Raw genomic sequence first — 13834 nt, forward strand, 5'->3', positions numbered from 1 at the left:
TGATCTGTGGCCTCTGGGGTGGAAAGGCAACTGAAGCCTTTTTTGGTTTTAGTTCTGTTTAGCGCTGGAAAAACGCAAACTTCTGCTTCAAAGAGAAAAGGCGTTTGAAAGGCTTATGAAAGGGCTTATGAGCCTTCTTGTACATCAAACACGCCTTACAAAGCAACATTCTGATGAGTTAAGTGCAAATGAATCAGAAACACAAGGATTAAATTTCCCTTGAAATACGCATAGGTTTCAAGATTAAGGGGAAATTGCCTGGCAAAACGTGTTTTGAGTTAAACACTGCAAAGTCGTTCAAGTTGGCTCCTGTCTGCCACTTCCCCTCTCTTACCAGTGTAAATAACAAAAATAATAATAGTATCGACACTACTCGATACACTTTTAGCTCACTCAGAGCCTATGGGAGGACTTTAGGTAGGTACATAGGACGTTAACATGTCATGCTAGACATCGAAACCCATGCTGGGAACTTGGCTGGCATGGCAGAGACTGGCAGCTGTCTATTAGATCAGCCTCTGCTTGCCTCCTCGCTACTAGCTGGCTCCCAGGCTGTGTTTAAGCCAATAGAACACGGGCCAAAGCAGAGTGTGTCCCTGCTAGGCCCGGCCCATAAAAAGCCCCATGCAGGCTCTGTTCCCTCTCTTTCTCCAGCTGCCGGCTGGACACTGATGCCCAAGGTGACCTTGGAGGTCACATGTTGAAGATGGCAGAGTCCCTGTCAATCCCATAGCAGAGGACTTTATGTGAACACAACCTAAAACCACTGTTGGGACTTCCCTGGTGGTCCAATGGTTGAGAGTCTGCCTGCCAGTGCAGGGGACACGGGTTCTATCCCTGGTCCAGGAAGATTCCACACGCCACAGGGCAACTCGACCAGAGCACCGCAACTGCTGGGCCCCTGCTCTGGAGCCCGTGCTCGGCAACAAGAGAAGCACCTCAGTGACGAGGAGCCCCCGTTTGCCACAAAGAGAGAAAGCCCGCGGGCAGCCACAAATAAATAAATAGAATTAAAAAAAATAAAACCTCTATTGTGTGAAGACATCGAGCTTCAGGACCTCTCGGTACAACAGCAAGTCACTTGAACGAAGACAGAGACAAAGGGCCACTTGGTAGAAGAAGAAAGAATTTGGATCCTAAATCAGGACACATGAGTCCTAATCTCTGCTTCAACTGTGCTTTGTGGGGCTCTCGATTTCCCTGCCGGTCTCAGTTTTGCTGCTGATGAAAGGAGATTTGACCAGGTAGTGTGATGCTTAGCTGAAATGTGTACGGTTAAATGATACTAAATAACAAATTTCAAACTGAATCCTATCCTAGCTAGAAAGCTTTGTTCAACACCTATTATTTTCCAGGCATTGGGGTTGCAGAGATAAATAAGTCCATGCATTTAGAGTATAAGCTTGAAGATAAATGTGTATGATGCAAAGTAGCAGAAAGTAAAGGGATCGACGGATAGACAGATAATGAATGGATCACAGAGGACGACCAGCTGTGCCCGGGGAGGAGGGAAAACGTAAAGGGAAGCCACCAGGAGACAATGACATTTGAACTAGGCATGGAGGACAGAAGGCAGACAAGGTAGGAGTCCTGCTCAGATGGATCCAGGGCCTTCATCACTGAAAGGGCTCTTACTTCACAGCTGGAGAAGCCAAGGTCCAAAGGAGTGAAGCAGACACATAGCTGACTAGCAGCACACTCGGGGGTCACTAACAAATTTCTCAGAGGCTCAGTCTTGGTCAAGATTTTTATTTTTTTAGTAAAATTTTCTAGAGTAACAAATTTGAGATTCAAAGGTCTGGATCAGGGCTGCCCCAGTGGATCCCTCTGGCTCCACTAGTCCACACCACCCAATGGCCATCCATTGACAAAACCATCCTCATCACTCTATTGACTTATCTCAAACTCACAGTCTCCCCATCCTTGGCATTTTACAGTGAAAGTAATTTCATATTTAAACAGTCAAACCCATAATTCCACTCTGGCTATGATCCAACAGCTTGTTTCCCCACTTTCAGGTCTCAGGACCCCCGCCTTAATACCAACAATGACCTCATTGAGTCATTGATACAAAGAGTAGGCAGGACAAACCCAAACAGAGCCTAGAACCTGCCTCTAGGGGCTTTCCAACAGGTGAACATGTTTGACCCCATTTCAAGGAGTATCCCACCAAGGTGATAGGGTGAAAGAAAATGGCTTAGTTCATTCTGGCTGCCATACAAGCTACCACAGAGCAGATGGCTTTTAAACAAAAGAAATATATTCCTCAGGGTGCTAGAGGCTGGAAGTCTCAGATCAAGGTGCCAGCATGGTCAGGTGAGGACTCTCTTCCAGGTCAAAGACTTCTGATTGCATTCCCATGCCATAGAAAGAGCTGGGAGTTATGTGGGGTCCCTTTTGAAAGGGCAGTAATCCCATACATGAGGGTGGAGTCCTAATCACACCCTAAAACCATAACACTGGGCATTAGGACTGTAGTACATTCAGAAAACTAAGATCATGGCATCTGGTCCCATCATTTCATGGCAAATAGATGGAGAAACAGTGGAAACAGTGGCTGACTTTATTTCCTGGGGCTCCAAAATCACTGCAGATGGTGACTGCAGCCATGAAATTAAAAGACACTTACTCCTTGGAAGGAAAGTTATGACCAACCTAGACAGCATATTAAAAAGCAGAGACATTACTTTGTCAACTAAGGTCCATCTAGTCAAGGCTATGGTTTTTCCAGTAGTCATGTATGGATATGAGAGTTGGACTATAAAGAAAGCTGAGCACCAAAGAATTGACGCTTTTGAACTGTGGTGTTGAAGAAGACCCTTGAGAGTCCCTTGGACTGCAAGGAAATCCAACCAGCCCATCCTAAAGGCGATCAGTCCTAGGTGTTCATTGGAAGGACTGATGTTGAAGCTGAAACTCCAATACTTTGGCCACCTGATGTGAAGAGCTGACTCATTTGAAAAGACTCTGATGCTGGGAAAGATTGAAGGCAGGAGGAGAAGGGGACGACAGAGGATGAGATGGTTGGATGACATCACCAACTCAATGGACATGAGTTTGGGTAAACTCTGGGAGTTGGTAATGGACAGGGAGGTCTGGCATGCTGCAGTCCATGGGGTTGCAAAGAGTCAGACACGACTGAGCGACTGAACTGAACATGAATTTTAGGGGGATGCAAACATTCAGACCGTAGCAAGAGATGTATTTATTTTCTAAGGCTGATGTGACAAATTACCTCAAACTTAGCTGCTTAAACAACACAAATTTATTTGTCCTACAATTCTGTAAGGTGAAGTTCAACAATGGATTGAAATCAAGGTGTTGGCAGGGGTATATTCCTTTCTAGGGCTTCCCAAGTGGCACTAGTGGTAAAGAACCAGCCTGCCAATGCCAGGAGATGTAAGAGATGCAGGTTCTAGCCCTGAGTTGGGAAGATCCCCTGGAGGAAGGCATGGCAGTTCATTCCAGTATTCTTGCCTGGAGCATCCCACAGACAGAGGAGCCTGACCAACTACAGTCCATAGGGTCGCACAGAGTTGGACTTGACTAAAGCAACTTAGCATGTACACATATTCTTTTCTGGAGACTCTAGGGAGGAATCTATTTCCTTGCTTCTAGAGGACAGCAGTTCCCATCATCATATCCTGAATACCTAGAACAGCACATAGGGCCAAGCAGCAGCTTCTCCCAGGCTTCTAGAGGAACATGCATTCCTTGGCTTCTGGCTCTTTCCCATGATATCAAGGCCAACAATGGCAAGAGGAGACCTCCTTACAATGCATCACTCTAATCTCCCCCACTGTCTCCCTTTCCAGTTTGGAGGATCTTTTGTGATTATTGGCGAATTCAGGATAATCTTCCTAAAGTCAGCAATTAGCACCCACAATTTTATCTGCTACCTTAATTCCACTTTGCAGTATAATGTATTGATAACACAGTCACAAGTTCTAGAAATTAGGTCCTGGACATCGACACATTACTCTACAAGAGGGAGAGTATCTACTCATTCATTCATGCTTTATTAAGTGCCTATTGTGTGCCATTCCCTGTTCTGGGATCTGAGGATACAATCGCTAGACAGACTCAGTGGAGTGAAACAGATGTTGAAAAGGGCATCAAATAAGGAAGATGGCTGTCACAACGAGGCGGTGTGGGGCTAAGGCTTGTGTGTGTGCTCAGTTGCTCAGTCACGTCCAGCTCTTTGCGACCTCATGGACTGTAACCCACCAGGCCCCTCTGTCCACAGGATTTCCCAAGCAACAATACTGGAGTGGGTTACTATTTCCTCCTCCCAGGAATCTTCCCAACCCAGGGATCAAACCCGCAGCGCCTGTGTTGGCAGGTGGATTCTTTACCACTGAGCCACCAGGCATTCCAGGTCGAAGGTTTAGGAAAATGGCAAACAGAAAGCATCTGCATGTTTTCACCTTGCTTTACACCTTAAACCCAGATTAAGAGTCAGGAAACAGCCCCCAAACAGGCTAGTTTCTCTACTGGAAACAAATAATCAAAAAGAAACAGGTTTTATTTTGAATGAACCTGCCTTGGCTCTGGATGATCACTGTTTTCTTTTGTAGTCTGACTTCATTATCACTTCGTTTGGACCTTGTTTGGGTGGAGCATCTTCCATACACCAAAGGCTGTTCTAGGTCGGGAGGATACAAGGATGGGAGAAGACAATGGCAGAGGCTGGTGGGAGGTGAAGACAGGTGTGCAGCCCGCCACAACAGAGCGTGATAGACAACGTCTCTGCTCATCCATGTGGGGTCATGGGTAGCAGGACAGGCTGGGCCAGAGTGGCAAGGCAGACATTGCAACACATGGACAAGAAACCACAGCCAGGGGTCCATGGGTCAACAAGGGTCAGCAAGAGAGTCTGCTTGGAAATGTTAGGGGGTCCACACTAAAGACAGTCTGAGTCCAAAGGCAGAGACCAGGTTCTAAGGATCAAATTAGCCGTGGAGGCAGGTCAAAGGGAGTCAGGAGGTCAATGGGACTGGGATTCTTGGACCCTGTCTCTAGAAGGCGCTTTTGCACAATAACGTGCATATATTGGTGGTGGTGGTGTTTAGTTGCTAGGTTGTATCCAACTCTTCTGTGACCCTATGGACTGTTGCCAGCCAGGATCCTCTGTCCATCGGATTTCCCAGGCAAGAATCCTGGAGTGGGTTGCCATTTCCTTCTCCAGGGGATCTTGCCAATGCAGGGATAGAACTGGCAGCTCCTGCATTGCAGGCGGATTCTTTACCACTGAGCCAACTGGGAAGCTTATGATGAGGTTTAACTAAAAGAGGTCTTCTTTGATTTCAGCTGGTGTGCACACTGCTGCCCGGTGTGGGGGCTGATGCTGACCCAGCATCAACGGAGTCCTTTGGCTTCTGATAAACCTTCTTTTCTGGATCAAATTAGTCTCCCTCTCTTGGGTCTTATTCAATCCACCACTGGTTTACCAGCCATGATGGTTATTCCAAGGGGGCAGTGATGCATCAGAAAATCAGAGGCTGCTGCCATCAAAGCCACCATTGCCCAGATGGTCCACCCCACTTCCTCATGTCATTATTTTCTAATTCACAGTCCGGGGTGGATGTAAACACTTGGGTAATGGGCCTATGACCTTGCTACAAGGGAGGCTGAGAAAGCGATCATTGAGCAAGCCCAGCATCTGGCATAGCCTTCAATCTCTGCTCATAAAGCAAACTCCCAAAACAGAGAACAGGGAGGCCAAAATCCATGGTTAACATAGCTGGAAATGCCTTCGGCAGCAAGTTACAGAATATCCAATGTTTTTGAGTGGTTTAACAATGAGAAAAAATGTATTGCTTCATACAACATGATATCCATAGGCAGGGGACTCTAGGGCTTGTCCAGAAGACCAACTACAACATGGTCAAGAACGTGGACTCTATCCAACTTTCTGCTTCTCACTATATAGGCTTGGTCATTAGGCTTGTCCCTTCATGATTGTAAGATGGCCTCCACATGCAAAGCAACGAGTCATCTAGAATTAGGTTATACGCTCTGGTTGATTGGGTAATTGCTCCACTTCTCCTTCCTGTATGTATAACCTTTGCCATGAGCTTCTGTCGTTTTCTTTTGTAAAGATTATTTATTCATTTTTGGCTGCTCTGGGTCTCAGTGCTGCGTGCAGGCTTTCTCTAGTTGCAGCAAACGGGGGCATCTCTTGGCTGCATTGCGTGGGCCTCTCACTGCGGTCACTTATTTTGTCATGGAGCATGGGGTCTAGGCCATGTGGGGGTTAGTAGCGGTAGATCGTGGGCTTAGGAGTTGTGGCACATTGGCTTAGCTGCTCTACAGCATGTAGGATTTTCCTGGACTAGGAGTGGAGCCCTCGTCCCTTGCATTGGAAGGTGGATTTTGAACCCTTAGAGCACCAGGAAAGACCTGTATTTTTCTTTACCTAAGAGGTAGAGTCTATTTCCCCATTCCTTGGATCCAAGCTGGATTTGTAATTTACTTTGGCCAATTGAATGTGGCTGATGTGACGACATGCTAGTTCTAAGAAGACCATGTGTATCTGCATGTCTTAACCCTCTGCAGTTGTTATGAGAGCATGTCCAGGTTACCCTGATGGAGGATGAGCTCAGTCATCCCAGCTGCCAACCAGCAGACACGTGAGTAGGCCCAGTGAAGGCCAAAAGAAACCCACAGCTGAGCTCAGACTAAATCGACTCTCCCAGCCTCATGAAATAAATCAATGCTAATCATTTTAAGCCACTGAGTTTGGGGAAGTTTGTTACACAGCACTATTGTGGCAAAAGATAAATGATATGCACCTCCGTGCTGTATAGGAGGCTAGGAAAACAGTTTATGTTATCTTCAGCCTCAGTAATGAGAAGGAATAATGGCTACTGGGTAGGAATCCAACGATGTCTGCCACAGAGGCCAGGAGGAATGACAAATATCCAAAAGGCTAGGGAAAGGTGAAGACAATACTAAATTCTTTGGTTTAATCCTTCAAAAGGGATTGGTCGGTGGGTGAAGGGTTAAGCAGGGAATGATCAAAGTAGCCAGGTCCTTATGCAGCCAAGATGTACCAGGTCTTTCTGTCTGAGTTGTAATGTTAAATACATCAGCGGCTGTATTATCAGCAAGACAATTGCAAAATCATGAGACGATTCACTGTGATACAGAATTCATGAACCTCTGGAAATAGTCTATATTAAGGCACTTCTCCCAGGTCACTTCAGCAGTTTGGACATTCGCATACTAACACACGTTTCACCTCTGAGCTCAGTTCCTATACCTGGCAATCCCCTAAGCGGCTCACAGAACTCACCCCGGGCATGGTCCACAGCAAGAATTAACTCTCATCCTCGGCTGAGTCTCCCACAATCCCCTTATACATGCTTCATTTCTATTCCCAAATAACCTCCATGATCTCTTGGAACACTTACCTCTGCCACTGGAAGTTGATATCGACCCTAGTCTTAGATGAGAACGCTGAGGGCTGGGAAGTTGTCCTTTGTCCAAGGTCACAAGCAAGATGAGGATAAAGCTCTTAATATGTCTGTCTAGCAGCTCTACCAGGATCTACCCATCCCCTTAATTTAGGTCTCTGTGCAAATGTGACCTCCTTAAGGAGAGCTTCTTGAATCGTCCTTTTTCTAAATCACCACCTTTGTATCTTTCCTTACTTTGTTTCAGTTCGGTTAGTGACTCTCATTGCTATCTGACAGGATAGAAGAGATTTTTCTATTAATTTTTAGTAGGTCTCCTCAGTACGAAGGCAAGTTCTCTAAAGTCAAAAACTTTGTTTTTCTTACAGAGATGTTCCCAGTGCCTATGACGGTGACTGACATATAGTATGTGGTTAATAAATATTTGTCGAAAGGAAGGAAGGAAGGGAGGGAGGGAAGGAGGAAGGAAAGAAGGAAGGAAGGGAGGGAGGTGATAATCAGGTTGACCTTCCATTCCACACCCCTGGAAGCACAGAACCTTCCCGAGTCCTTCTAACTCTGACATCTTGCATCAGCAGAGTTTGCTCTATTAATGGAATATCTCCCTTCTGGTCATGCCCTACATTTATCTCACACCACCCAGACCCAATGAGAAACTCAAATCCATCCACAATTGTCACCAAAAACATTTCATGCACACAGAGCATTCTTGGACATAATCGGCTTTACTGGTCACTGGGGTAAGGGTCTAGAGGAGGAATTTATATCACATGAATGCAAATAGCTTGATAGCAAACATTAGACCCCATGGCGTCTAACATGTCTTCAGCTCCCAGCACCATCAAGGAAGTTTCTCCAACATCTCCCAATCCCCCATCCCTCTCACCACGGTAAGCTCTCTTGCTTCCCTCTCCACATCCGCCCCTCCCCCGCTTCCCTCTCTCCTTTCCTTCCTAAGCAACACAGAGCACTTGGAGCACCTCTTTACAAAGCTTTACCTCTATGGCTGCAACACCCCAAAAAGGTGTTTTCACAAACAAAGACAACATCCTCCCAAAAAGAAATGCAGGTTCTGACTTTTAAGAATCTGCTACACTGGGAAGATTAGAGGAGGAAAGAGAGCTGAGAGTATCAACACAAAGCAAGTGGGTGAGAGCTGCCCCTCCTGGTGCACCTACGACGTTCTTCACCTCTAACTTCCCAGGCACAACAAGCCATAGACACCATTATCTCCACTACAGAAATCAGACGACTGGGACTCAAGGAGAATGTAACCTCCCTAAAGTCACCGAATAAGTCACTAACAGAAGAGAATTCAAACTCAGGTCCAAGTCCCAAGGATGGAACTGCCTGTCTCACCCATTATGTGGGTGAGAAGTTAAGTTTATGAAATAATGTCATGATTTCATGATGAGATCAGAAGGGACGAGAACAGTCTCCCAGTCTCTCTTCTAAACTTTTTGCTCCATTTCAGATTTCCCACGAATACCTCAAAATGAACCTGCACAAAGCTGTCTTCACCCCACCCGCTCCTCTGCTGATTTCAGCAGACAGTATTAAGGCAGGATCCTGGGAGGCTCCTTGAAGTCTCCTGTGCCTTCGCCCCTCACATCTAATCTCCCTTTGCGTGCTCAGTCGCTCAGGCGTGTCCTAGTCTTTGCAACCCCGTGGACTGTAGCCCACCAGGATCCTCTGTCCATGGGATTTTCCGGGTGAGAATACTGGAGTAGGTTGCCATTTCTTTCTCCAGAGGATCTTCCTGACCGAGAAATCGAACCTGAGTCTCTTATGTCTCCTGCATTGGCAGGCAGATTCTTTACCACTAGCGCCAGCTAGTAAATATCACTCAGCCCAGCACAGAGTCCTTTTACCCACTTCCTCTGCCACAGTCCTGGCCAGCATATACCATCTTTCCCCTGGACAGCAGCATCCATCACCCCCAACTCATCCTCTTCTGCCTCCAGTCTCCCCTCAACAGAGACAGTTGTCAACAGGATCTTTCTGAAACATGCATCTGATGGTGTCCCTCCCTTGCTTACAGACCTTGCGTGTCTCCCCATCACCAGAGGAAAAGGACCAAATTCCTCCATTTGGTCCTCACAGTGCTTCAAGTTACAGCCCTCTACATGTTCCCACGTGCACGCTAAGTTGCTTTAGTCATGTCAACCCCATGGACTGTAGCCCACCAGGCTCCTCTGTCTGTGGGATTTCCCAGGCAAGAATACTAGAGTAGGTTGTCATTTCCTTCTCCATGGGATCTTCCCAACCCAGGGATTGAACTTCTTCTGCATTGGCAGGTGGATTCTTTACCGCTGAGCTACCAGGAAAGCCTGGATAACAAGCAAACTCCTCATCAAAAGAAGCATGCCTTGATACAATCCTCCCAACCTAAACCCTTCCCAAAGTCAAACAAATGTCATCACTCTCCTCATTCCATTATCCATTTATTCCTTCAGCTAATATTGATTGAACACATTCTGTGGCCAAAATCCCTCTGAGTTGGGAAACTGAGTCTCAGAGAGAGAGAGAGACTTGCCCAAGGTCACAGACCCAGTAGAGGGCAGAGCCCAGACACAGTATGAAATGACTCATTTTATTTGAACTCCTTGGGTGTTTGGAAGCAGTTGGCTGTGGGGTGAAGATCCCACGTGAAACTGGCCAGTGGATCTGAAGGGAGACATACACTTTAAAATAATAAACAAGAAACCATTTATAAGGAAAGAAAAACTGAAGGGCAGAAAGTAATGAATCACTATTGCAAGTCGGCACAAAAAGAAAAATTAGTTCATAAAAATGCAGTTGGATAAATAATAGGTTATTTCATCATGTAAATATAACCCCAAAATAACTTTATTGAAACGAAAACATCTATCGCAGCCTGAACTATTCATCATGCTAACGTATATCTAGAATCCTAACAAATTTATGAAAATGTTATATTCTGTAATCTTCCTGATCCCATGCAAATAAATAGCTGTGCTTCGATGGTCTCGTTACGAAATGATTAATCACAGCTGCCAAAAGCAGCCAAGAAGCTAATTTTGATTTCTCACACTGTGGGTGGCATTTGGGGGAGTCTCCAAGGACTGTGATCTTTGAGTATCAAACCTTCTGGAATAAAGATCTCATTCCTCTGCTTTCCCTGACCTGGGCCAACCTGGGGAAGAAGCATTGTTATCACTTTTAAGCTGAGTACAGCTTTTTCCAGCTAAAGAAATTCAAGACAAATTGGACAAAAGAAGTGAGGAGAGAAAGGAAGGAAGCTAATATTCATTCTTGTTATATCCTCACAACACTCCCGAGAGATGACTTTGTGATTGACTACAGATAAGGAAAATGAGACCCAAATTTTCCCAAATCACTTAGCGACTGGCTTAACAGTAAGATGACCTACTACTTGTCCAGGTTGGCCCAAGACTCCCTAGTTTGAACATTGAAAGTCCCATGACCTAGAAACTCCCTCCATGTTGGCAAACTGGTCACCATACCAGTGGTGGTCACCATACCCAGTGACTCCACTGTGAGTTTGAAAGTGAAAGTATTAGTTGTTCAGTCTTGTCCAACTCATTGCGGCCTCATGGACTGTAGACCCCCAGGCAACTCTGTCCATGGAATTTTCCAGGCAAGAATACTAGAGTGGGTTGCCATTTCCTTTTCCGAGGGATGTTCCCGATCCGGGGATCAAACCTGAATCTCCCGCATCGCAGGCCTTTCCCATCTGAGCCAGCAGGGAAGCCCTCCACTGTGGGTTTGCCTGATTCCACAGCTCTGGCCTCTTTGTACCAGTACACCATCACCTCCCCCAAGAAACCTCAAAGGCCACATTACGGGGGCAAGAATCCTGTGGGCTCAGAGAAGAGACAGGGCTGAAATTCCAATCTGGCCTCTAATTCTAGCTCTTGGGAGCACTGTTAAATCTTAGAGCTTCTGTTTCTTCAGGGGTCAGAGGAGGGAGAGAGGAGGTCAGACTAAACTGCCTGCCTGCCTGCCTGCCTGCCTTCGGCGCCAACATTGCTTGTATGTGACTGGGTTCTCCTGCCCTCTTTCTCCCTGCCCCAAATAGTCCATTCTGGAGCTAAAGAAGTGGAGGCAGTAAAACCTCTTCCATCTCTGTTTAAAATCCTGTTCAATTACCTTTATAATTAGAAAAAAAAAATTTTTTTTTTTAACTTTTACTTTAGAAACTCTGTTCCATTTTTCCAAAGAGTTTATTTTGGAAGAGAAGCTAGTTCCTGTAGAGAAAAGAAAAAAAAAAGTTTCTGGCTGAAACTGTGAATTTTGTAACTGCAAGCTCTTTCAAAGGCAAGAAGGCAGACTGTGAAAGGATGGTTGCTAGGGAGACAATTGTATTTAAATTATCAGCTCACAATAGACCCAGCAAAGAAATTGATTGGATGTGAGAGGGTAAAATTATTTTCTTCAAACTGGGGGAAAACTGAGGGTCTGGCTAGAAGTTCACCCTTCCTGAGGTGTAGAGAGACTGCGATTATACTGGGTTTTTTGTTTGTTTGTTTAATTGGAGATGCTAAGAATTGAAGGAAAGATGCTTGCTTTATGTTCTCTGTAATATCATCTCCCGCAAGTTAGCTAAAACAGAGAGAAATGGATTCGCAGAGAAGGGAAATTTCTTTTGCTCCTAGGAAACTAATGGTTCAAAGGGAAATTCTTCTAACAATCCTGAAGGTAGCACATATGAGAAACTAATAATAGTAGAAACACTCATAAAATGTCCTACCTAAGAGGGTATTTCAAGCAGTTCCCTACACAAGCATCTTTAAGCCTCACAATGACCCAGTATTATTAGTATTTTTCACTTTACGGACAAGGAAACAAAAGGATTCAACAAGGTCTCCCAATAGTACAAGGCACGACTGGGATTTAAACTCAGGGACCAGAATCCAGGCGGCCATCCCCCTCCATCAAGCTGCAGCTCCAAAGTGTTGACCCCACACTGGCATAAGAAAACTCCTGGCCAAGGACCAGCTCTTGAAAAAGTGTCTTCAGTTAAAGGTGGCCAGTGGAAACAGAAAAATGTGCATTCCTCAAGTCTGGAGAAAAAACTAGAGTTAGATTGAGAAATAACAGGTCATGTTTAAGGACTTGTGATCAGATGAACACATTTTATCTAGATGTGATTCCAGCCTCTCGGCAATCGTATAGGAAAGGAATGACCCTTTTTTTGTTGGTTTTTGGCTTCGTGGCAAAGCAGAGCGGCCCCTGTGCTCAGGCCTGCTCCAGTTGCTATGAGTGGGTGCTCCTCTTCGTCCTGGAGCATGCGCTTTAGGGTGTGCGGGCTCAGCAGTTGCGGCGCACAGGCTTAGTCGCTTGTAGCATGTGGGATCTCCCCGACCGGGCCCTGAACCTGTGTCCCCTGCACTGGCAGGCTGATCCTCAATCACTGGGCCAAGGAAAGTCCACGGCATATCATTTTTATCTACTGCTTGAGTTAGGGGTTGTTTGAGAGCAAAGGAAAGGACTCCCTCTCTGAAATAACCCAAGCGAGAATGTTTCCCCAAGCGCAGAGTAGCTGGGCAGGAATGTGCCTGCCTAGAAACGAAAGGTATCTGTTCCTACAGATCCCGTGCTTCTGCTTCTCCCTGGGCCCTCTTTCAACCAGTTTCCTCTGCTCCCCTTTACCCAATACGGCTATGAGCCTTGGTCTTATAAGGCATCCTCCACTGCTCACCCTAGCGCTCTTTGTTCAAATCATAGGCCAGCCAACTGGTGGACAGAAGACCGTAACTATAGTCCAAATGCCTGTGAGGTTTTGAGTAGGGATGGGGGAATTGAGGGAAAGAGGCCTCACGTCTGCCCTTTAGTGGACTCTTATTCAATATTTATGTTCGAGTCCGTTACTACCTGCTTCTGTCCCTGTAATAGTACTGAGTTAAGCCAAGATACCAGCAACAAAGGCCTTGGATTTCATCTGTATTAATATATTTTTTCATCAATTATTTCACATCAGTTCAAATCCTTACTGGCAACAAACAAAACAAACAAACAAAAAAGCACAAAAATAAAAACAGGGTATCAATTACCCTCAACCATCAATAAAAATCAAGCAAATCAATAGACTCACCAAGAAAGAGAAAATTGGATCTATTATGTAAAGTGTGATAGATAATGAACAGAAGAACCCATTGCTTAGGGTTGCAAGATACGGGAGACAATTTAAATGTCCCTCAGAAGAGAATGGTGCTTCCCAGTTGGTGTTAGTGGTACAGAACCTGCCTACCAATGCAGGAGATGCAGGTTTGGCCTCTGGGTGGGGAAGATCCCCTGGAGGAGGGTATGGCAACCCACTTCAGTATTCTTGCCTGGAGAATCCCATGGACAGAGGAGCCTGGTGGGCTACAGTCCATAGGGTTGCAAAGAGTCAGACACGACTGAAGCGACTTGGCATGCGCATGAACAAG

Source organism: Giraffa tippelskirchi, chromosome 1 (genome assembly GCF_054371585.1).
Source record: "Giraffa tippelskirchi isolate mGirTip1 chromosome 1, T2T-mGirTip1v1.2.pri, whole genome shotgun sequence".
Lineage (NCBI taxonomy): Eukaryota > Metazoa > Chordata > Mammalia > Artiodactyla > Giraffidae > Giraffa > Giraffa tippelskirchi.